The sequence below is a fragment of the Puma concolor genome, chromosome D3, assembly GCF_028749965.1.
Source record: "Puma concolor isolate L17-30 chromosome D3, mPumCon1.1.hap2, whole genome shotgun sequence".
In the NCBI taxonomy this organism is placed as follows: Eukaryota; Metazoa; Chordata; class Mammalia; order Carnivora; family Felidae; genus Puma; species Puma concolor.
The window spans coordinates 63765273-63788806 of record NC_141678.1 but is presented as its reverse complement, the minus strand read 5'-3'; the positions used below and the strand labels follow the sequence as shown (position 1 = coordinate 63788806).

At 34.3% G+C, this 23534-nt stretch overlaps 1 protein-coding gene across 2 annotated transcripts in view; it reads left to right on the top strand.

The window, feature by feature from the left end:
• The window catches only part of RIT2 (Ras like without CAAX 2), a 370632-nt gene that overhangs the window by 276585 nt on the left and 70513 nt on the right, over window positions 1-23534 (top strand). The gene's annotated exons all lie outside the window — the stretch shown is intronic.

Genomic DNA, 23534 nt, shown 5'->3' with positions numbered 1-23534 from the left:
CTGTGGAGATGAAATGGTATTTAATGGTAGTTTTATTTTATTTTTGGCTACTTATGGATTGACTATCTTCATATGTTTAGTGACCATTACATTTTTTTTGCCTACTAATAGCCTATATCTAATTTCTATTGTGTTCGATTTTGGTTGCTTACCACATTGTGTGGAAGTTCTGTATATTTTTCCCCAAAATTAATACCTTATTTACTTTATGCTTCAAATATTTTACCTAGTTTTTTTTTTACTTATCTTTTGATTTTTACCTTGTTTGAATCCTTTTTTATAAAGAGGTATTTGATTTTTTATACAAAAATGTTCCTTGGAGCACCTGGGTGGCTCAGTCAGTTAAGCGTCCAACTCTTGATTTGGCTCAAGTCATGATCTCACAGTTCATGAGTTCAAGGCCTGTGTTGGGCTCTATGGTGACTGTGCGGAGCCTGCTTGGGATTCTCTCTCTCCCTTTCTCTCTCTGCCCTTCTCAATCTCTCTCTCTCTCTCTCTCTCTTTCTCTCTCAAAAAAAAAAATAAACTTAAAATTTTTAAATGTCTCTTATTTTGTATATGATTTTTGCCTTTTAAGTCTGATTTGAGACATTTTACTACCCTGAGATCTTAGAGTCAGTCTATTATAATTTCTGTGTTTTAAAGTTTTGTCTCTTGAGTCTTTAATCCTTTTGGTTATTTTGTACATTATTCAGTGAAGGAATATCATGCTACTTTTTTTTTTAGATGGAAAGCCAATTGTCTCAAGACTATTACAACTTTGTTCTTTTCTCTAACAATTTGTAATACCTCTTCTAAAATATAATATTTCCCTTAAGCTTTTTGGTGTCTGAAACCTCTGTTCTGCTTATTCTTGCATGAATACCATTCTGTTCTAGTTACTATAGGTACACAGAATTTCAGTAAACCTTGAACTCACTATGCATGTCTTCTCTGTTTTTGTCTTAAGATTTGAAAGCTTGGACCTGTCCATGTGAATTTAGGGAATTGACATATTTCAAATAATCCAGTAACTATCGTAATGTTGATTTGTCTTCTTTTGTGTTCTCAATTGTATATATATTTTTTCTTTTAAAGACTTAGTTTTATTAGGTTTGTTCCTAAGTATATTTTATTTTGCTAACATGAATTTGTTTTTCATATTTTATTTTTCTAATATTTTATTAGTGTATAAAGTGCTATTGATATTTGAGAATTTGTCTTATATCCAGCAAATTTGCTGAACTCTTACTTATTCTTATATTTTTGCTGGAAATTCTTACTAAATTCTATATAGATAATCCTAATTGTATAAATAACATTTATTCCAAATCTTCCATTTCTTAATCTTAATGCACTGCCTAGAACTTCTGTGTCATATCAGATTGTTGGGGTAATAATACTGTTATCAGTATAATTCTAAAATGTCAACATTAAACATGATATTTGCTCTCAGTTTATCAGGTTGCTAGGAAGGGTTTTTTTGTGCCTTTTTTTCTCTATGTAAGAAGGCATAAATATAAAATTATATGATATATTCTCTATGTATTTCTTTTCAAATGTTTATTTTCTCTTAATCTGTTTTTTTTTTTTTTTTCTATTACAATAACAGATATCTTGATGGTGGGACAAACCTAACTAACCTCATGTTTCAATTCTGGCCATATCACTTCTACATGAGTAGCCTTGGAGAAGCTACTTAATATCTGTATCTTTTAGCTTATCTTTTGTAAAATGAAGTGCCTACCTCATTGTGTGTGTGTGTGTGTGTGTGTGTGTGTGTGTGTGTGTACAAATAACTTTTGTAAGAAAAATATCCTGACTTTCATACAAATATGAAATGAACATGTATCAATAATTTTATACAATAAATGAGGGACCCAGGAAAGTGTCACAACTGGTTCAAAGGAGAATTAAAAATATCACACATATAAGCAATTTTGAAATAAATTTACAAAGATATGCAATCTTGGTCTATCCAAAGGGCAATAATAAATTATATTCCACAACACAAAAATCATTTGCATTTCTATATTCAAAAATTATTTTCATTAAATTAGCTTTCTGTAATTTTCAGAGTTGTGAAATAGCTCAAAGACAATGAAAGACAAAGATTCTACAGAATCAGATAAACCCAGAGGATGTGCTAGATAATCCCTACTTTTCCACTGAATAGTATCTTTGCATTTTATTTAAAAATCCATCCTAATTTTTCCTAGCTATTGCTGTGAATTAATATATATAATATATATACTGTTGCACATAAAACTCAAGCTGTCTTTACAGCTATTGTTGTCATTGATATTATTTTATATACTAGTTAAATTGGTTTATTCATATGTTACCATTTTTATACATATATGCTTGAGTAAATTGGGCTATAACTTCTAACATTCTATTGAATGTCTTGCTTATATATTTTTTAATAAAATATGTTCTAGCCAATGTTATATGGTAATGTACCAGTGGCGTATACTTGGAGGATGTTTCAAGGAACATTGATTCAATGCATTACTCCTTTAAGAAAATTTCTGTTTGGTACTAGTACTAGAAATACTAGTATTCATCAAGTAATCATTTGCTATCTATCTTAAAGACATTGACTCATGTGGCTGGTTGGCCATGCTTCCCTGTTTGCACTTTTAAAGGGTTAGAGCTAAATTCATAACCCACCTCTAGCTTATATTTAAAACATTGTGGAAAGAATTTGGTTCCCTGTATTTTTCTTCCTGTTATCTTTTCCTTGCCCCATTTCCTCCATATAATTAATATTTGTTTTGTCTTGATGAATTATGTATATTTATGGAAATTACTTTGACCAATTAAAAAAAACTGAAGTGACCATTATTTTTCATTAAACTGAGAAACATAACTAAATCATCAAATTATTTGGCTAAACAGAATTATGAATTCAGTCAAAATTGTAGAACTGGTTATATGTGCAAAATGTCAAATTCCTGCAATTATTGGAATTAAGGAGAATGGTCCAGTCCAATATTTTTCCTTTTAGCCTATAAATGGAAGTTAATTCAACTTCATGTACATGGCCCTCTGAACGTGACCTTCTATCAAACGCAGATGTAACTTGTTGAAATTTTACAAATAAAGCAGTGATATTATGTGGTCTACATTTTTCATCTTTCTCACAATTTTTCTCCTTAGTTCTTTCTCCCTGTAATGAAAAAGGAGAAAAACAACAGGATTTAAACTAGCTTTAGCAAGAGATTTGCCTAGGAGAATAATTTGATATGAATATCATTATTAAAATCCCACTGCTTCAAATGGATTTTTAGATTAATATATCTGCAGAGATATAAAATTATCTGATTTATAACTATGCATTATTAGATCTGAAATGTCAGTTATTATCTCCTCAGCTTAATACTTAGATTACCATATAATTTTATGCATCTTTGAGAAAAAAGGTTGAGAAGTAGCATGGATATGAATCTTCTGTCTACTGTTACAGTTGAAAATGTAGTGTCAAGAATAGCTGTGAATATTGCACCCTCATATTGACTTAATTCCAAGCAGGAAGAGACAATGGAGTGAAAGTAGCATACATCTTCATAAGTCATTCCTTGTTTATGGCTATTCTTTGTTACAGTTTAATTAACTTCCTGGGTTATGACCTTCTACCCATTCTTTTACTTTTAAGTAGTGAATGTACAAAACTAAACAAGAGAATTTGTCCAATTCCACTTTCACTTCCTTCAGTGTATAGCATTTAAGTTTAACAATATGCTACATGTTGAAAGAGAGAATTGAAAGTTCAAATTTCTCTCACAAAGTCTTAAATTTGTGAATCTAGAAGCCATTGGGAATAGTAAAATTGATCTTTTCTTGTGATTTATTTACCAACAGTTATTTTGATACAAATAAATGAATGGAGGCTATATGAAGATGAACCAAAAGACCTCATCTGAAAAGACAATAATTGATGTTATTATGCTTTACATCTATCGAATCTTACAAGATTGTAGTAAGATTGAACACATGTTTGTTCCCCATCCCCGATCCCCACTGTCCCCTCCATGCTAGAATGAGAAAAAATTAGGGTGATGGGAAGAGAATAGGCTTCAATCTCAGTTCTGTTTCTTGCTCACTTGGTGAATTTGGCTCCATGAATTCACCTCCAGTTTCTTTCTCCATTAAACATGAATACCTACCTCAAACATTTGCTGTGAACATTAAATAAGTTATAGATGTAAAAACTCCTGGTATTGTAGCCATGCATAATGGACAATAAATTATACACATTGTGTTTGCCATTATTTTTTTCCAATCCACGTCTCTTTTTACTATTAGCAAGCTTATAAGTTGGTAAATTGCCAGCCTCACACATAAGCATATTAGGCAGATCTTAGAAGAAGCTTGATCATTTGACTCTCTTACAGTACTTTCCATCAAATATGCTTTTTATCCTAACAATTATTTAATTGCCTAATATTTGTTCCTACAGTGTTATCAAAGTGTTTCACACAAAGTAGGCATTTGATAAATGCCCTGTGAAAGTCAAATGTGTGGATAACAAGTTGATTTTCCCTTGCTGATTTTTCATCCAAGCTGTGTAAGGAGAAAGCCTAAATATTAGTTAGGGATAGTTATCTGCCATATCCATTCCACAGTTTTGAAGCAAATGTATGAAACATTCTCTGATCCATGCCCTTACATTTGAATTTGACTAGCTCTGCAGTTTTATTTCATAAAGTAGTACAGTTGAGGGAGGACTCATAAAACTTTTTCTGATGAAAGATCTAAGTATTGTTTGTCCTTACCTTTCAAAAACAGACTTCAGAGTTGTCTCATTTGAAATTATCAGTACATCCGTCCTAGCAGGAATGCTACAGGATCTAGATGCCATATTGTGGCTTTCCTAATGTTGATTTCTTTGCCACAGATGGGCTTCCCACAATTGCTTTCTCTGGCAGTCTCAGCAGTGGGTATCAATCGGTTTCTTTTTTGTGTCTGAACTGTGCTTCCAAGGGTAGATGCCTGCCTTGCCAATTTTATTGTAGTTGTTTTTCTCTTTGGATGTTGGCCAATGTTTTGCATTTTGAATTTCATGTGGATGCTTTTTAAGCTATTAATTTCCAATTCTTTTTCTCAGATTGCTGCATATGCCCTTATATATGCATAGTACTTTGCGCATTTTAGTATGGTCTCAAAGAAATGGTGTTATTGTTGTCTTAAAATGTAGAATGAGAATTTTATTAGTAGACCTCTTTAGTAAGAAAGACACAGACATATGACTTTAGGAAGTTTCTGTATATCAGAGTTGTTAGAGCAAAGCTGGAGGTAGGTGCCAGATCTTCTGCTCAGTTTCAACAAGTGCTCCAGATTGGGACAGAGTGCTCTGGTGTCTTTATTCATGTTGTACTATAGCATACTAGAACCAAGCATTGCAGATGAAACAGTCAAGAATATAAGGTCTGAAGAGATTTGGGACAGCTCCTTTTTAAACTTCCACCCTCCTCTCTCCATCAACATGAACTCAAGTTTTCTTTAATATGAGGGACATTGTCAAAAATTTTGGATCTAGAGTTTTGCACAATATTAGCCACTGAGCCAATTAATACCATTTATAGAATATTCCTCATAAGTATGAAAGCCTTGAAAGGAGTAGGAACTATCTCTTAATTCTGACAAATTTATTTTTTAGTTGGAGATAAGACTGTTTCAAACACAAATGCAACCATGAAATCAAAATACCTTAATAGGAAAACAATATACTTTATAATTTAAGTGAGTGTATGTATGTGCGTGTACACACACACACATACACACACATATGGATGGGGTTGGCCAGTTGTTCATATCTCCAATAGCTGTGCATGCTGCCTCCTCTGGATTTAGCTCTCTTTCCTGCCTTACTTAATTCCTACTGGATTTCTGTTTAGGCAACTCTTTTTTGAACTCATTAGTTAGACCAACCCTTCCCACCTCCCATTAGAAGTCGCTAGATTTTCAGTGGCCATACTTAACATAGCTTCTATTTCACATTTATTTGTACAATTATTTAAGAAATATCTTCATTCTCCATGTGATTCAAAGCTCTGGGAGGTTAAGGACTGTGTTCTTTTTTGTGTACTCTTATAATACAGTGCTTTTCACCATGTTGTATGCAAAGTATGTAATCAGTAAGCATTTGCTAAAGTAATTCATGAATCTTCCCTGCCCAGCTGAATTTACATGGAAGGACAAGCAGTGGAGGAGTATTGAATGCACTCCATAACTGTCTGTGAAGTAAGGTTTTGTAACCTTGGCACTATTAACATTTTAGGCTAGATCATTTGTGTGTGTGTGCTATACTGTGCCTTGTAAGATGCTTAACATCATCCCTGGGATCTAGCCACTAGATGTCAGTAGAATTTCCCTTACTGCCCATTCCCCACCCTCCCACCACCCTCTCCCCACCTCCCTGCCCCCACCCAGTCTTGACAACCATAAATGTCTCCAGACCTAGCCAAATATCCCCTAGGGTTAAAATCCTCTCTGGTTGACAACTATTGCTTTAAAGTCATAATTACAGCCTATTGCCCACTTTTTTCACAGCATGAATTGTCTGTTTTATCAAAGCTAACCTACTTATAGTCATGTAAATCTACCTTGTACCATTTTTAGGCCATTGTTTAAGGTGGTATTTCTGTTCTTTGCTCTTTCTTTTAATCTCTTCCTCATTGGCTTCATTTCTTCAAATCTTCTTCATTCTACAAAGCCTGGTTCCAACTGCCATTAGTTACATGAAGCTTTCTCTATCAGTCAGGGTCCTAGCAAGAAAAAGAGGACACACTCAAAAAAGATAAAAGGACTATAAACAAAGGTGGGCAGAGTGTAGTCAACAGACAAAAAATGGTATTCCATATTTGTTATGATCCTAAGTCCTAATGAGATAAAGAGATGGAGTGGTTATAAAACCCGGAAGAAAGGGCACCATGATAGGCTATGACTCTCAGTAGAGGGTTCAAGGCAAACCAAGGTGACCCCTTAAGGAGGAAGCTAGGAACATAGTCTGATATCAGCCTTCTTCACATCAGTCTTTTCCATGGTTCTCCAACTGGGTGAATCCTACAGAAAATTAGAGTAGGAAAGCCTGTTCATGTGGCCCCTATGGATCAAAATCTTGTTGTAGAGATCAGAATGCAGAGGATAGTGTGATGCTGCAGATAAAAATGGAGACTGTTTAGCCCAGTTTTTCTCTCTACCTTTGTAAACAAAATAGAATAGCCTTGAGCATTTATAACACATATAATTTGTATTATGCCTGTGAAATTAACTTGTAGGGAAGACAATAGCTCTTCCTTAATTGCCTTGATTGTTTTTTTTAAAACAAATCCTCCCTTGCTTATGTGTTAGCACACAATTAGAGTGAATCTAAACATCTTTAAAAGCAGGACTGTGTTTTAATTTTAGTATATTGCCCTGGACACAGTTGATTACTAGAGACAAGTTTTAAAACTGTAATATTTTGTTACTGTTTAAATTAGTTTTGATTTCTAAGTGGAAAGTGTGACAAGTACAAACATCTCATGCTCTTCTGATCTTGACCAACTTTCTAAAGCAAAATGTCCCTTCTTTCTTGTCACTTCTTTTTTTTTCTCTTCCCATATGCTTTTTAATTTTTTTTTAGTTTTTATTTAAATTCCAGTTAGTTACCACACAGTATAAGTTTCAGGTGTACAATATAGTGATTCAATATTTGCGTACAATACCCAGTGGTCATCACAAGTGCACTCCTTAATCCTTATCACCTATTTCACCCCCTACCTCCACCCCCTCTCTAGTAACCATCAGTTTGTTCTCTATAGTTAAGAGTCTGTTTCTTGGTTTGCCTTTCTCTTTTTCTTTCCTTGTGACTTTTTTGTTGTTGTTAAATTCCACATATGAATGAAATCATATGGTAATTGTCTTTCTCTGACTAACATGTTGCTTAGCATTATACTCTCTAGCTCCATCCACATCACTGCAAATGGTTGTCACTTCTTATTTACCCTTTAACCCCGCTATAATTAGTATGCCACCTTCTTCATGGGACTGAGTTTGGTCTGATATAAGTATGTATCAGTAGACATGCTATTTCATTTTCCTATCAGAATCCCCTGCATTGTTTGACAGACAACTCCTTTCCTTAAGACTGTCTTTTATCAGTTTCTATGGCAATAAATCTTTTATACTGCTCCTAAATCTCTGACCATTTCTTCTTCTACTTTGTTCCATTTTCTCTATAAACTCTATAAATTAATTTCTGTAGAAATGATGTTCTCTAGATTCATTTCTCTTTTTTGTCTAAATATTCTTCTTAGGTAATACTATATTTACTCATTGATTTAAATTATACTAACATACTCCTAACTCTCAGTCTGTACCTTTAAGCATCATCATGTGAAGTCACAGAGGCTCTCACACTAAACTTTTCCAAAATGAAACTTAGTCTTTCTTCTTTCCCAAAGTAGTATTTCATCCTGGTTTCTCTGTGTAAAATGATAGCAATGCCATCCACTTCAGAATCATCAAAAAACGAAAACCTCAGAATAATCCTAGCCAATTCCCTAGCCAGCTTCCCTTTCTGATTATCTGTAGTTAATCCTTTATAAACCTATGAGTTTATTTTCTAAATAACTTTCAAATATGTTGGTTGTATCTCATTCTCCATGCAATGTGCTTTAGAGGAAACTCTGGGTCTCTGTGCAATATCTATTATGAGAATCTCCTGTCTTTTGTATGTTTGAAGTAAGAACTGGCTGGAATCTTTCCTGTCCTTACAAGTCCAGGGATTTGAAGTAGTTCTCAAAAAGTCAACAGTATTAGCAAGTTAGTCAAAAGCAGTGAGGAAATGTCAAATAGGTCCAAGTTAGATACAAAAGGTCAGTAGCTAGAAAGACATAATGTAAACATGACTTCTAAAGAGAATCTAACAAGATGATAAACCAAGGAGAGAGCCAAAAGTCAAGAACAAGAGGGAGACTCATCTAAAATGAGAGGTAAATGATGAGCAAGATTAATATTCAAAATAGTTTAAAATATGTATAGTTTTTACACCCACCCACCAAAAAAGATGCTGGCCATAGGCTTAGAGCAGGTTCCTATAGATTGAGAAAATCGTGGGATGCCCAAGGAGAAATTAACATGAGTAGAACATCAAGTGGAGGGCTTTTCTGGGCTCAAAGTAGTGGCTTTCTGCCATCTGGTATGGAACTAGTATAGCTTAACTGTAATTTGGCTGTATGTCAGCCCTGGGAGAAAGTGAAGGATGAATGGATAAAATATCAATGGAATAACTGCATCCCATAATGAACTACTAGGTCCTTGCATATGCTGTGCTTAATAAAAACTATATGGTGGAGATAGACTATAACGTGCTAATTAACATCTGTCCTCTAGTGGTATCTCACTCCCATTCATACTCCATAATGCCACTTGTGATGTTTTGAAACATATATGCTATCACAGAGCTATGTAGCTTCTCCACGATTTTGCTTTCACTAATCATATTTGTGTAAGTTCCTACTCTTTCTCAACTTGTACTTTACAGCTTGTTGATTCTGCACAGTCTTGAATTTTTCAAGTATATCAGGCTTGCCCATTCTTTTGTTCCTTTGCTTATGCTGTTCCTGCTTCCTGAAACATCTCACAGGTGCCCACAAAGAAAAATTCCTACTTGTCTTTCAAGAGACTAAAGTGTCCTCTAATCCTCACAAGGCTTCGCTGACCCCTGCATCCTTCACTCTTGAATGAATGTATGTACCCTCTTTTCCTAGCCTGAAAAAGAATGAATGAATGTATGCCCTCTCATGAATTCTTTTTGTAAGAACCCTCAGAATTTGGCATGATGTTAAACTGCCTTGTTTCTTTCTCCTATATTAGACACATATGTTCTGCTCAAGGTCAGGATTCTGAGGATATTCATCTATAAATCTCTAGCTTCAAGCATAGTGTCAGATGCTTGAAAGGTAGTGAACAAATGAATGAGTGAATGAATGAATATTCATCAAAGCTGAACTAAAGGCGAATGCCAGTGATGGAATAAAAATGTAATTGAATACTCAGGTTGGAATCTCATAGAAAACAATCCAATTTCACTAAACTGTTCAAACAATTGGGTAAAAAATTAGTGCACAAATAGGCATTTGGGGGGCTTGTTTGTGTGTGCACATGGTTATTCTGTACCTATTGCTCTTTGGTTTGTTTTGTTGTTGTTGTTTTACTGCATTCTCTATTGACTTGAAGGAATTAACCTGGTAGATAGAATTGGGCAATGAGTCCAGGCATGTGGTCAGTGATACATGTTAATAAAATCATTGTTTTCCTATGTAATATAAAATAGGAACTCCATCTTTTGAGACCTGAGGATAACATGACAGGGTGAATTAATTCATATATGTAGAGTACAATGAGTTATACATATGGATGTACATTATTTAAATATAAGAACAGTTAATAAAAGCCCATTGTACTGGAGAATACAATATGATAAAGACAGGCTTACTTTAGAAGAAGAAAGACAAAATCATATCTAAAATAAAGATTTAACAAGATATTCTTTGGAAATAAACAGTTTATGAATTGCAATATTTTCTATGTTTGACATATTGCTTACATGGTATTCCAAATATCTGGTGATTTTAATGAAATGGAACTAAGGGGCTTCAGTATCAAGTGTTAGAATACAAATGCAAGGATTGTAGCATTTATGTTGTTTCTGCATAATCCTATCACATGCTGAATACAAATTTCGTAACTCATGATTTTGGATGCTACCAGTTCCTGTTCGCTGTATCATCTTGTCATATAATGCAGAAAGAGAAACACTTGTTTTGTGTAAGAATATCCCATTTTTGCTCACAAACTGAGTTTCTTACCATCTTTGACCTCATTTGTAATTTGTTTTCTTGCATAAACAGTTTTTTGATCTAAGTATTGGTATAGCAATGATATGGCTCTTTGTCCTCTTCTCAGTTCTGTATTCTCATCACAGTTAACACTTGCAATACAAATGAGAAATTGAAAACTACTCTAAAGATTCAATATTTATAAGCTTTTTGGTGACTGAATTTTTCTCTATTCCAATTCTTCCTACATAGAACCACCCTAATTGTTGACTGTGTGCACTGTCTTTATTGTGTCATTGTTCTGGCTATCACATTGCTCCCAAATGTTGCTGTATTTTAGTCCAGATGCTCCATAATTTGCTGCATGCAACCCGCCCAGCTATATTAACCATGTTTTCCATGTATCCACTTTCACTACAATTAGTGATGTGCTTACAGTGTTCTTTGCTTATTGCTCATTGCTCTTTGTGCTCCTTGACACCCTCAGCTAAGCGAAAGTAGATCTGTTGCTGCTTGCAGCAAACTTTCCTAATCCAACCTAACCTTCAAAGCCAAAAAAATAGATACCAAGACCTCCAAGCATTTATTTGAATATTGTGTTATCGAAAGAGTTTACATATACAGAAAAAAAATGGCACCATACTTTCTACCATTTAAGAGTCTAATTACTTCATGTATAAACTCTGTCCTCAAATTCTCAGGGGAAAAGGATCACATTTTATACTTCTAAAATGTTTCTCACAGTACCAGTTGTAATACATAATACAAGTAGGCAAAAGTAGAATTAGAAAGTTCCCTTTTGGATCTAGCTTGCCTAGCTAATGGGCATCAATATTTTGACTGTGTATGTCCAGTAATACATAGCCAATTTATTCTGATTCACAAGTTAACTCATATTTACATCATACTTTATAGTTTTTATTTATTTATTTTTTTAATTTTTTTTTTCAACGTTTATTTATTTTTGGGACAGAGAGAGACAGAGCATGAACGGTGGAGGGGCAGAGAGAGAGGGAGACACAGAATCAGAAACAGGCTCCAGGCTCTGAGCCATCAGCCCAGAGCCCGACGCGGGGCTCGAACTCACTGACCGCGAGATGGTGACCTGGCTGAAGTCAGACGCTTAACCGACTGCGCCACCCAGGCGCCCCCATACTTTATAGTTTTTAAAAGAAGCTTCACATATAGTATCTCATTGTATCTTAACTGAGCATATTTAGTAGATATTTCATTAATAATAGTGATTACTGGGGCACCTGGGTGGCTCAGTCGGTTAAGCGACCAGTTTTGGCGCAGGTCATGATCTCACTCTTTGGTTCATGAGTTTGAGCCCCACATTGGGCTCCACAATGACAGTGCAGAGCCTGCTTGGGATTCTCTCTGTCTCTCCCTCTCTTTGGTCCCCCCTCCCTCTCTCTCAAAATAAATTAATAAACTTTAAAATAGTAGTGATTACTGTTTTCAATAAAAACTCATCTCATGAAATATCAAAATAATATGACTAATATATTACTTTAATAATATATACTCTGGTATAAATGTAAGTTTTATATTTAAATTATTCATATATTATTTAATAGAAAATGTAGCACAGGAGATGATATAAAAATTTCCATACTAACCATGATAATAATTATTATAAACGACTAATTATTGAATGCCTTGTGTATGTACTCCACTAGATACTTTATAAATATTATATCTTATTCTCACAGCAGTCTCAAAAGTTAGGCATTCTTATTATTTTATATATAACAAAATTGAGGTTCAGACAACCTGGCTTGTCTCAGGTCACAGAATTATTACTTGGCCAATAGAAATTTCAAGCCCAGATATCCATGGTTTCAAACTCTTCCTTCTTTTGCCTAGACTAAGCTCCATTTCTCAATCTCCATTTAAAGATAAGTAACAAGAAAAAAAAAACTCCAATGCAGACAGATTTTGCATTTCAACCAGTTTTACTTCCATCATGTTGCAATTGCCTTCAAATCTATGCTAATCTGTTATTTTAAACTCCTTTAGTACATATCATAATTATGACATCTAATAAATGTTAACCTTTTGATGGAAGTAATTTCAAACCTACATGAACATTATTCAATTAATTACTCAAAGACATTGTTGGATAATAATTGTGAAACTAATTATTATAGATCAAACTGGTCACGAAATGGATTTTCTTTTCCATTATGCCAACAAAACTCTGCAAATCTAATCCATTGTCTTTCACTCTGTGAAACCACTTATGTAGATGAAAAGTATTAAAAGAGAATAAACTTTGAGAACACAGTGATCAAATGATCAATTTAGCTTCAACTGAATTGTGAATGTTTTACCTACCAAGTGAGTTCAGACCTGTTAAAAATGCTGATGTGGTTCAAACACATTTTCTCTCCCTCCACCAATCCTACATGCTGCCCATGTGAGTGAGTCTAGAAATGCCATTTTCTGAGACAATGAGGAATTATGTTCAGGCTATATCTGGGCTCTGATTTCAGCTTGACCAGGTTTGAATAGGAAATTCAATCTAGCTCTTTCACTTTTTCACTTCAGAGACAGATTGTAGTCCAAGGAAACTAAACAAATATTTTACTAAAATCTAGATTTTTGCTATTTGAAGCATGGTCATCAGACCATCAGTATAGCACCCTCAGAGTTTGTTGGCAATGAAAATAAGGCAACAAGTTAAACACCTCCAAATCAAAATACCGAGTAGAGAAAAATAGCCTTCAGTAAAAACTCTTCATTTACTCTTACTACTCATTTAACTGCTATTGCATTCTTAGAAGTTTGTTTATGCAAAGTAAGAGTTGCTCATTACATTCTTTTATACTTCTCTTTTACTCCTTACCATAAAATCACTTAGCTTTTAAGTGAATTGAAATAGACTAGAACATGAACTTAATTAACCTCAGGATCTAATATCATTGAAGTGGTCATGCAAATAAAACAGAGTATCCTTTAAAACAATATGGATATCCACTGGAAACTTAAAATTTAAGATTTTTGGATAACTTGTGGACAATCTAAAAGGTTTACAGACTCCATTTTTTTGAGAAATATTCCCTGTATGATTTCAGCATTATAGCTATTTGAAGGTTTTTTAGGGGTGCCTAGATGGCTCAGTCGGTTTCAGTTCAGGTCATGATCTCATGGCTTCATGAGTTTGAGCCCCGTGCCAGACTCTGCACTGGCAGCACAGAGCCTGCTTGGGATTCTCTCTCTCTCTCCCCCTCTCTCTCTGGCCCTCTCCCACTTGTGCTGTCTCTGTGTCTCTCAAAATAAATAAACTTACAAAAAAAACAGATTTATGAAGTTTTTTTAGAATGGATTCCTCTCTGGGAGGGACAAATATAAGTCACAAACCCTCTGGACTAGATTGCTCTTTCACATATGCATTCAGCTTGAGAAGCCCAAGACTTGGATCAATCCTTTCTTTCTACTTTTTCTCTCTTCCTCCTTCCATAAAAATACATTAGAGATCTTGTTAAAAGTCAGTTATCATGCTAGACCCTAGGGTTGCAAAATATGGAAGATATGTATCCTTTATTTGAGAAGGTAAAGAATTGAGGCATAGTATGGTCATAATCCAACATTTGCCATGTTGTATGATAAATATAGCAAATACAGGAAAGAGATGGATGCTTTCTAACAGTTCTCCTCAAGGCAAACACAGTAAAACCTTGGATTGCGAGTAACTTGCTCTGTGAGTCTTGTGCAAGACAAACAAACATTTTTAACAAATTTTAACTTGAAAAACAAGTGATGTCTTGTAATACAAGTAGTACATGATGCCAAATGTCACATGATCATAACTGAGCCAATGATTCTTCTTTCTCTCTCTGTGGGATTGTGGGTAATTGTCTCTGATGCTCAGTCTCAGGCTGCAGTGTTTGGCAGAAATCAGTGATTTTTCAGAATGTTGGAAGGCGCCCAAATCTGGCACTACTGTATTTGTTGGCACTTCAAAGCACCTATGGACAGTTCTTTGCTTTTCCATATGAGTAAGTTTAGGAATGCTTTGCTTCATTCTAGGTCAGGCTGCATGCAGATATAGACCCTTTCCTCTGCTGCCTTATTATTACATTAAATACAGTATATGATGAGTTTATTAATACTGTACTGTTGACCACTGTACTGTAGTCAACATCCATGTGAGCATATACAATGGCCCCCATGCAGAAAAATGTTGAAAAGAAAAGCAGTAATTAGAAGGAGATGATTATGGTAGAAATTAAGAAGGAAATCATTGAGAAGTACTAATTAGGTATGCAAGTGGCCAAAATTGCAAGATTTTATAAGAAGTCCCACATCTGCATCTTGTTCACAAAGGAGGAGGAGAAAAAGAGGAATCCCCCACTTCAAATGAGATTAGGGATATGTGTAAAATGTGGGAAACAGTGCAAAATCTTGTAGAAAAGCACCACCTGAATAAGGCTGTAGCAGTGAGATCAATGAATCTGTTTAACGACAACATGATGTCACATTTCTGCAAAATCCTCAAAAGGAGGCAAAAGCAAGTGTCAGTGGCACGAAAAGAAAAAGATTCCATGGAGCCAATAGACAGCAGTGATTCGGTTAGTGATAGTGAAAGCTGTCCTACACAACAGGACACAATAGGAGGATAACCCTCCTCTTATCTCCCTCACACCAGCCACGAAGATATTCAAAGGTAAGTGCAGGTTAATTAATTTATTTTTCTTTATATTTTTTTATTTTATTATTTTGTATTACATTACAGTAGTATAATAATTTTTATTCATAATATTTTTGGATTGTGAAATGAATCATCTGTATTTCCATTATTTCTTATGGGGAAATTTGTTTTGTATACAAATGCTTTGGATTAAAACCATGTTTCCGGAATGAATTACGCCCTCAAACCAAGGTTTTATTGTATATCATTCAAAATGAAGTAGTTTATGCTGAAGATGTTCCTCGAATTTCAGTGAGTTAAAACAACAAAACTTTATTTTTTCTTCACACTCTTGTCAATTTTGGGTTGGCAGAAAGTTCTCCTTCACGTGATCCTCACTAAGGGACCTAAGTTGAGGGAAGCTCCTTATCTGGATATCCATGCCTCTCAAGGCAAGAAAATGAGAATATGAAGACTTGTACACTAGTTCTTAAAACTTCTCATATCTTATTTAGTCAAACCATGTCATATGGCCACAACTAATTTTAAAGGTAACCAGGATATTCAATGCTACTATATCCTAGAAAATAGAAATAGTTGATGGACAGCATTAATAATGTCCACACCTGGGCACCTGGGTGGCTCAGTCAGTTAAGCATCCGACTTCAGCTCAGGTCATGATCTCACGGTCTGTGAATTTGAGCCCTGCTTTGGGCTCTGTGCTGTCAGTTCAGAGCCTGGAGCTTGCTTTGGATTCTGTGTCTCTCTGCCCCTCCCCAACTCACACGCTCTCTCCCTCTGTCTCTCAAAACATGAATAAACATTAAAAAAAATAAAAATAAAATGTTCACACCAAGAGACTTGGGTTGCTCCTATCTCAGATGGTGTACTACTCTACATAACTCTAGGTCTTTGGGGTTTCTTCTGCTTGCAAGTATCTTCTTTATGTACTTATAGGTCCACCACTTCCATATTAGTTTAGAAACGTTCAATACTTATACACAAGTATTTCATACTTATTTACCTTATACTTGCTTGACATTAAGTATGAGTGCTTGTATTCTTTGGGTAATTATTCTTCTGGAACATTTGTTGATTTTTTTTTTCTTCATCACTGTATATATGTTCTCTTGGTATTTCATGCCTTTTTGTCAGTGATCAGATATCCAAAATTCTAGAACCTTACCATGTGTTTTAAATGAAATCATTCAAGTCTAATTATATTGTTCAACTAAAGCATGGCAATTTGTAGAGTTATAGATAGCATTATCTATTGGCTGTTTATCACTTTGCCTATTTTAAAATTTTACCTATTTAAAAAAAAAGAAAGAAACTTTCAGGCCCTACTATCAAGGAAATTAAACACAAAGTTTAACCATCTGATTGTATTTAACTTTTCAATTCCTACCAGATCTTTATAGCCTGCGTGGCATTCCCAGATTATTAACACATTGTCTTTCGTGGCCTAAAGCATTTGTAAGACCCTCCAACTTTAGTTTAGCTCTTTATTTTCTGGCTGTGGCCCTGCTTCACAATTTCTGCTTTATATATCCTTGCACATAGTTGTCTTCTATAAATATGCCTTCAATGTGAGCAGTTTGTAAACTCTGAGAAAGGTTTTCTGTTATTGGTGACATGGTCCTATCGTTTAATATTCAGTGGGAAACCACAGTTAATGCTAGAACAGCTCAAGAAGCCAGGGCAGCATTTAAATTTTAATCATGTCTATGCTAATAATCCCATTCAAGAGCTTCTATTTCTCTGTATGGTCCATTTGATCTGAATGACAGAGGACATCTCAGGGATTGACAAGAAATGAAATAATAATATCTGAGTATTAGAAGAGGGCTTGGGGGTCATATGCTCTAACTTCCCAGCTAAAATCTGAAATTCCCTGCACATTTGTGAAGCTGAAGGGAATGAGTCTGGCATTCCAAACTGGGAGCATGTCATGGACTAAAGCAAAACTAGAGAAAACTGTAAATCCTGTTAGAGAGCTACCACTGGGGAAGATTGATCTGAAGTTTTAGGTTTCAGATTAAGAGAGCAGACAATTCTAGGAAGCTGAAACTAGAAAGCTAGTGTGGCTCACACTGTTTGAAGGCCATGCAAAGGAAGTAGTTTAGGTTTCATATCTTAAGATTGGGAGGCTTTATACTGGAGTTAGTGAGAAGGCATTAAAAATTTCATGTGGAGAAGTTGCTCTGAACGTTAGCTCCCGATCTCCTCTTAAAGAAATCAAGGGATTTTCTTAGGAGTAAAGAGACTTAATGTCATAGGTAGGGGTTTTTAAAGAGGAAGCTGTTATTTATAGCAGAGTCTATGAGATTCCTTGCTTGAGATTAATGGACTGGTCATTGAGGAGAATAGCCTCTCCATTTCCAGGTAGTTGAATGCAGATGACCTAATGGTTCTCTTTCATCTGTGATTTTTTATGGTACTGATTACATTAATTAGGAGAAGATACTGTATAATGAAGCTCGTCAGGAAAAAAAATTAATAGGTTACTTTAATAAGTTTTTTCTGTGATTTGTGTTGCTGATATGAACAGCAATTATCCCTGTAAGTAATGAGCCACTAATGAGCATGTCTTTCTTAGATTGTGTTGCAAGTTCACTTGTGGAGTTATACTACAAAGGCAAGCAATGATTTCTTTTCTGTAAGTAAGTAATTTTGACAGGGGTATTTGTAATAATGCACAACAATGAATCCCATTATTAGTATGAATGACCCAAATCATACCTTAAATATTACCCTACAATTCTTTATTTCTCTTCCTCCCTCTGTCTTTAGACAGTTATTTTATTACATGCAGATTCATGTAATACCTTTTTCAGGACTAGTAGTAATTAGTTGTAAAAAGTAGACACATATAGGTGAGATTAAAAAGGCTGAACATTTATCCCAATGGATGGATATACAAGATTTCATTTAGAACTGTCTCTTATTAACTAAGTAAATAATTTAATAATTTAATATGGCTTTTAATACTTTTTTGGAATTTTCTAGTTTCATGGCTCAAAATGAAGCTTTGTTTGATGAAAATCCACATATCATGATTGGGTAGGTTAGTGTGATGGAGAGAAAATAACAGGGATTTAGGAGATTTGAATTTAAGTAACTTAAGTCTGCCTCTAGTTACAGAATTTTGGTTGTTTTATAATCTTGTCATCCCTTTTTCATTTGAATAAATAATTTGCCTCATATTTTCTCTCAATTTCTTTCCAGTACTAAAATATTATGACTCAAATTAGATTATTTTCAAAGCACAATATAATCAGAATTTTTAAAATTGAATTTAGCATTTATGCTATCTTTGTTATTAAAATAAATTTAATGTTTCTGATATCTTTGTGTTACTATTCATATACTGTGATAAGTACATATGACTTTAACTTTTTGTTCTGCCTATCCTATTTCAACAGTATTGTAAAATCCTTGAAAACAAGGTCAAATCTAATACAAATTCCCCCCCCCCCCAAGTAAACTCATTCTAAATAAAGTCTTCTTATTGCAATAGTACTAGTATAAATTTTGGTAAAGTCATATCTTTTTAATAAACCTTAAAAGGCTAACATTTGTGACAGTATCTGTATCATTTTACATTTAGAACTGGTATTGGTAGAGAACTAGTCTAAATGGAACAGTAGAATTGTACTTTGGTTATTGCTAGAATTGTTGGCAATTATTTATTGAGTCTAGTCACTATAAATCAGTGATGATATATATATATATATATCTCCTACTTTTCTTTTAGACATTTACAAAATAAAGCCAAAGTAGTTTTAAGAGGTAACTACTAAACACAGATGACTTAATTTTCCCCTTAATCAAACTTTCAGTTGATAACCCCCTTTTCCTCTTGATCTCCAAGTAAAAAGAATTAAATCTTTTTTTTTTCTTTTGGCAAACTTTTTCGTTCAAATGATGTGTACATAAGTTTATTAAATACAGTTTTTTTATCATGGCATATATATTGAAATAAGATATAGAACTATACTTTCTCTTTAGAGAGGAAATAATAACTCTTTAGCGATAGTATACTACAAGATCATGATTTTTAAAAAATTTTTTTTTTCAACGTTTATTTATTTTTGGGACAGAGAGAGACAGAGCATGAACGGGAGAGGGGCAGAGAGAGAGGGAGACACAGAATCAGAAACAGGGTCCAGGCTCTGAGCCATCAGCCCAGAGCCCGACGCGGGGCTTGAACTCACGGACCGCGAGATCGTTACCTGGCTGAAGTTGGACGCTTAACCGACTGCGCCACCCAGGCGCCCCTACAAGATCATGATTTTACACATTCTTTACGTATATTCTTTGCGTGAGTACATAATCTCTTTTCTATGAAGTACATAATTCTCCAAATTCTCTTGATGTGTTGTAGCAAAATGCAGACTGCAAGGCATGCTAAGTAGCCAGCATCTGTGATGTAGAACTTTGTTTTAATATTTTACTTCTTCCTAGCAGTAACTCCATGTTTTCAGTTAGCTCATTCAACACTGAAGTGAGAAAATAGATGCTAAATGATTTTGCTTTTGCTCCATTGAGCAAAACAACCTTAAGAGATGCCATCCTAAGCCTTCCAGATATTCATTAATCCTTTGTTTGTATTTATTCCGGCATACTGAAAATTCTGACTATCTGGCCACCTGACAGCTCATTAGGGTTGCTGGGTTCTTCGTAACACATCATCCACATATGCCAAAAGAAGAATTCCTGAATATTTTTTCATTTCTCTATAAGCCAGTATAATCAAAAATCCTACCTTAACATCTTTAGCATCGATTGTTCCTTATGCCAGTACCTGCTGAAGCTCCCAAGCAAACTCACATCTACTTTATTTTATTTCAGATGAGCTATGTACTCACTTTGTATTAAAATAATCGTGTCTCTAGCCTTTGTACTTCTAAGGGACAGTAGATGTTTCCATAATAGCAAAAACACAAGGACTGTAAATGTTTTACTTTTTAAAAAAATTCTGACTCAGTATTTATGATACAGTTTTCAGATACTATGTTTTAAAATAACAGTATTGTTCTCAGAACACAAATGCTTTAAAGGCTGCTTAAAAGTATCAAATGGCATAACCCATTCTAAAAACAAACAAAACAGAATTGTCTAATGACTGTGTCTTATCAAGAAAATTCTAAAGGAGAAACGCCCCACGCTGAATAAAGGTGTCTTTTTTCAAAATTTAAGGCAACTTATAAATTGAAAACTTAGAGACACATAATTTAAAAGATCAATTCCACAGGGATAATACATCAACACAAAAATGTAAGAAAATATGAACATGTGTGACCAATACAAGATATTTTTAAAAGCCATACACCCCCCATGAACATAAGAATCATCCTTCAAAATTACTGTGATAAAAAGTTATTTCCTTCAAAAGAAAAGTAATTCTACTCACATGCTGAGCATAGAAATTCCTGTTTACAATGAACTGTCTTGCATTTCCTCAGTATTACTTAATATGGCCTCCTCTATTAGGGGAGTATGGAAAATTTTATAACTATTTCATTTGCAAATTCAGTAGTCATTTACTTAAGTCAAATAAATGTAGGGTTAATTCCTCTGCAAAATGTTAATCTAGAATAGTTACAGTGAAAATGCAATCCACAGACCCCTGAGACCCCATGACATCAAAAGTCTAACTTGCTATTAGCCTCTTTTACTGTGAAGCTTCTGGCTCTTTAGCAAAAATCAAAGCTGTGGCACTAAATTGTATTAGTCATTCTATTTTTCATGGCCATGCAGTCCTAAAAAAAAGAGGAAGAGGAAGGAAGGCAGGCAGGGCAGCTTCATTTAAAAAGTCCCTTGATGAATCAGTAAAAATTATGAATTTTATTGAATCTCTACCCTTAAATACATGTCTTTTTAAAAGTATTTTATTGACAAAAGGGGAAGTCCACAAAAGACTTTAGATCTTCTGCAGTATATAGAAGCCCAGTAGTAGTTGCAGCTACTCTACATAAAGATTTCTCTTATGAGTTCAGTTGTGATATTTATAAATGTGATTTCTTTGACATTATATAATCAATGTGTTAACATTTGGAAGAACAACATCACTCAGTGAACCAATATTTTCCAATGATCAATATATGAGATTATAAAATCAGGCATGAGTAAAAAATTCCATTCAAAATGTAAGATAGACAAATAGATTTAAACATAAGAAAGTGCAAACCAGTCACTCATATGGTTTCGGGTTCCATGTTGCAACTATGTTAGTTGCAAAGAACAATATTCACAATTACCCAAAAAGTCTATTCAAATACTCCTGCCTTTTTCAACTTCATAAGCCCAGACTGTCTGCATATACTACCAAAAACAATATATTATAACATATTAAATGAAAAACAAATATCAGAGTCCAACTTCCTTATATTTGCCCAGACATTAACAAGATTTGTAGAGATGTAACACAATACAGTTTGTCTCATAAATCTGTTTTATTTTGGAAAAAAACACTTGTAATAAAAAGTTATTTTATGGTAACAAACAATGTTATATCATTGTTATTTTTAAATGAATTAATATAATTAAAATTATTAGTTTTAATTTCTAATATGGTACATATCAACAGGTGTAATTCATATAAACCATTAGGAACCATTGATCTTGAACCTTAGTCTCATATTTTGATAGCCAAAAAAAGACAAAGATAGGTGTTTTCTTTTGTTCTTGGTTTTGCTTTTGCTGTTAAAAAAAAAAAAATCTGTGCTAGTGAAAGTTGTCTCAATAACCGTAAAGCCTCTCTATTAAGAACTCTTGGTCTCCTGTCTAATGTCCTCAAACTGCCTAGAACCCTTCACACCCTACCTCATATGCCCCTTTCCTGATTAGGACACAGCTAGAAAAAGAGAATGATACAGATTTTTAAATTCATCTTACTTGGAAATCAAAACAGGAGTTTAGAGACTATCAGTTTTGGTCAGTTGATGATGATGAAGAGTAAACAAGTAGAGACAGTCGGTTTGGATCAACCAAAGTAGTTAACACCTATTTTGAGGACCAAGGCCATAAGCTAATCATTTGTATCTTGTTAGATATGGGTAAAACCTTGGGGATACATGGAAGACATTTATCTTCAATTTCCCAAGAATATAAACCTTAATCCATATCAGGATGAATGTACCTTCTTGTCCAGTTTATGTCTTTTGATATGTATATTGTTAGCCTAGAAATGCAGATGTATTTATAAAAAAGTCCCCTTGGGACATCCTGTCTTTAAAAGTTTATTTTCATCTTTTTTGATATCTAACCCACCATCTTGACTCCCTTCTTCAATTATTACTATAATTCTTCACTTTTAAGTGGCTTAATTCACTTGCTACCCAGAATGCCTTAAGCCCCTTTGGCTCATGATTTCCTTTTAGATCTGAATGTAATAAAAATTGCGATGTTAAAAGACTGTTTTAAAGCAGTGTGATGCCTCAAAACTTACCTGTACTTTGTCCTATTCAGGGTCCAGTCTTATGCCCACTAATAATCAGATTTTATTTCTTAAAATGGAAACATCTCTGAAAAGTAATTAAAAGAGTTCTTGCTGAAATTGAATTTTTAAAATGAATGCTTCCATTTTTATCAGAGCAATGTTGTTTGCAAATGCTTTATAGGAGTATTAATAAGCACCTTGGGCAGCAAATAACATCAGGTTGAAATGTACCAAAACATGTATTAATTGCCCCATAAAACATGCTCTGTTGTGTCTTATTGCTTAAATCAGGTGGAGTTGCCAAGGCAACACTTGCATACTATAATGCCACTCTAAATAAAAGAGGGCATACAAAATTCCATGCTCCACTTACAGAATGACTAACAGGAACACTGTATAGAAATGAAGAGTTCTCATTGTTTACACTCGACTGCAAACACACTCATACTGACATAAAGTATTCAGTAACAAACAACATTAGATGGAGATCAAACCAGGTCAGATACCAGCTATTTTCAATGAACTGTTGAAACTGACAGCAAAGACTTTCCATATGGGCACTAAAGTCACATCACATGAGCATGAAGATATTCTTTTAACTTTCCAGCTTTACATTCCCAGTGCATGATAAAAGCAACTGATCATT